We start from the raw sequence: 2,932 nt of genomic DNA, 5'->3' as shown, positions 1-2,932 counted from the left end.
CATAAGTGTAGCTTACACGGCAATTTTTAACCAAATTTGTTAACTAAAAAAAGAAAAAAAAACATTATGTATGCATATGCAGTACTGCCTCTTTAATATGGACAGCTCCTTTTCCCCGAAATATTGTACAGAATGTGCGTTTTTCATAATGACGAGACAAAAATGCATGTATTTAACCAATTCAACCCTGAAAGCATTGTTTATACAGCGGGCTATCCATATTAACGGCTTCGTATTAACGAAACATGACTGTATGCATATTCCCACGCGAGCGCGCAACTCATTGACAGCCTACTCCGATTTTAAAATAGCTCAGGAACTGAGTAAACCTCCTTACTGTTTATTATTATTATCTTTTTAAATAAAACTGTCTATTGCCTCCAGGACGCTGTTGCAGGCGGCAGTTGAAATTGCATGAAAGCCCTTTTCATTACATCGTTTGGTGCGGGGACGTTCTGCAGTCTGTATATAGAGTTCATGAAGAAAATCAAATTGAACACGACGATGGGAAAGAAAGGTGTCACTTAAGCCAGGTACCATTGAAACGATTTTCGAAACTTCGACTGAGAACGTTTAAGAAGGATTGGCGGCGCCTGATTTGCGCTTATTAATATTTTAGTCTTTCTTTTTTTTCGCCGGTCAAAGAGAAACATTTAGCGAATCTAATGTTCACGGCTTTGGGAGTTCTCAGCGGGACCGTCTTCGCGTGTGTGCTGGTTTTCGAACGTCGTGACGGCTGTCAGTTTAATTTACGCTTTGGTTCTTCCTCACGCGAGGAAGGGCAGTTATAAGATTAGGCAACGTCGACGCTGTCATCCGTAATGGGACGGCTGTAAGGACTCCTCGTGGAAAAAAACGTTAAGAGAAATTTGCAGGACCGTGTCGTGCTCATGGACGCTCGAAGTTGAATGCCCGTACTAAAAAGAAGGAAGCGCCTCGATATTTTGCACTCTGGCTCCTTTCCGAACCCAGAGAGTATACGCTGTGTCTTTAAATATTATTTACGTGTTTTGAGTGCGTATGACAAATTTAATGTGCAAGTAACGTTTCGAGACAAATCAAAGTTCAATAGATTTCGGTTTGAAGTTGTTGTTTTTTTGTCGTAAAATTACAAACTTTCGAAATGAGCCTCATTGGTTGCGCGTGAAATTTCCCGCGAAACTTAAAAAATAATAACCAATGATGGTATTAAACATATTTATGCGGAGATGTTGCGTCGTACCTTGCAGAAACTGAAACATCACGTGTACATTGTAAACAGAAACAATGACGCACTGGCTTAAAGAAAAACAAAAAACAAAAACAAAACGAAAAAACTTTTAAGTGAGATTTTATTGGCTTGGTTCTAAATGTAACATGTATCGTGGTTTGTCTGCACCCGCTCAAATTTCTAATCTTTTTTTTTTTTTTTTTTTTTTTTTTCAACCATTGCGCAGGTTCTGCTTTTGGTCACCGCTGCTGCACATATTCGGTCTTTCTTGATATATGCGACGGTGCAACCACTTAAACTGCGATCATGATGTTGCTTCACTTCAGGGTTTCCCTCTTTGACGGTTTCTTCTTCTTATTATTTGTTGTCGTCGTTGTTTTTTTTTTTTATCTATTTTTTGCAGAATTTAGCAGGCGTGCCGGCAGCGTGACCGGACATTCTGCGTTCTCCTGGTGCGGTGTCAATTTCTCCGCTCGCTGTAGAATGAGAACGGGAGCGCACGTTTCTGGCGGCTTTCTCCGGGGGTGTCGCGCAGATTCTCGTGCGGAACCTTCAAAGCTGACCACCGTCTTCACGACTCGGGCTTCCCGCCACAAGAAAACAGCGGCAGCAGCAGCAGCTAAGGCGCCTGTGATGCAGCTCATCGCACGTCGGCCGAGAAGCATGCATACGTCGAGGTTGTTGTTCCCGCTGCACTTCTAAGAGTGTTTTTTTTTTTTTCTTTTTGCTCGTGTGTGTATGTTTACGAGCTCACTGGACCGCTGCACACGTGATTGATTCAAATGGGTCAGCGCTCCGGAGGCCGCCGACCATCCGTTTGAGGTGAATGGCTCATACCGCGCGCATGCGTTCCCGAAAGTTCTCGAACGAAGAAAGCTTACATCGTTCGCTTTGTCAAAAGAGAAGGAAAAGAAAAATAATTTCTTTTGTTTCTCACATTGCGGTTTTCTCTGTTTGCTGAAGATCTTGTGTACCTTCTTTACCGGAAATAAAAAGATCCGCTAGCAAAAATTCCAAGTGATTTATTCTGTATTTCTGTCCGCATCAGAGGAGCTGAAGGGTATTTATTGCGAAAAAAAGGGAGAGTCGCAGGATTCGTTTACACCTTTGCCGTTCTACTATACAGTTATACGAAAAGGCGGTTGGGAGTCTTAGCGAATTGCCGTTTCGTACAACAATATACTGGTACGGGGAGCGCTCGGTGCAATTGCGAAAGAGTATCGAAAATACGAAAAATAGTCAGCTGTTGTCAACGAGACCTTAAAGCCGCGGTCCTTCGTGCATCATACGAAAGACAGATTGGGGAATGTTTTCTTGTTTAAGGACGGTCTTGTCAAATTGGTCGTACGAAAATTACATGAAGATCCATTGGTGGATTCTTTAAGGAATGCGTTAGCATGACCGTTGAGAAACGCCACAAACGTCCCCCTTTGGGAAACGTTAACGCTGACCCCATCACTTCTTTCTTTCTTTCGGCTTTCTCTTTTGCTTCCTCTATTTTTTGCTGTCTCTTTGTGAACTCGTTACGTGGCCAGTGTTAGCGTTTCCCCAAGGGTCATGAAAACAGATTCCTCAACAATCCACCAATGGATCTTCCTATCATTATTTTACACCTTTTCTGTACTTTTTGCTCGTCAGAGTGCGTTGACGCCATTGGATACGGTCATCCATATCACTCATGGAAGGAACCGCATCCATATTGCTCGTAGAGAGAACCGCATC

Source organism: Ixodes scapularis, unplaced genomic scaffold (genome assembly GCF_016920785.2).
Source record: "Ixodes scapularis isolate PalLabHiFi unplaced genomic scaffold, ASM1692078v2 PGA_scaffold2__306_contigs__length_199485367, whole genome shotgun sequence".
NCBI lineage: Eukaryota > Metazoa > Arthropoda > Arachnida > Ixodida > Ixodidae > Ixodes > Ixodes scapularis.
This window is presented reverse-complemented; position numbering follows the sequence as displayed.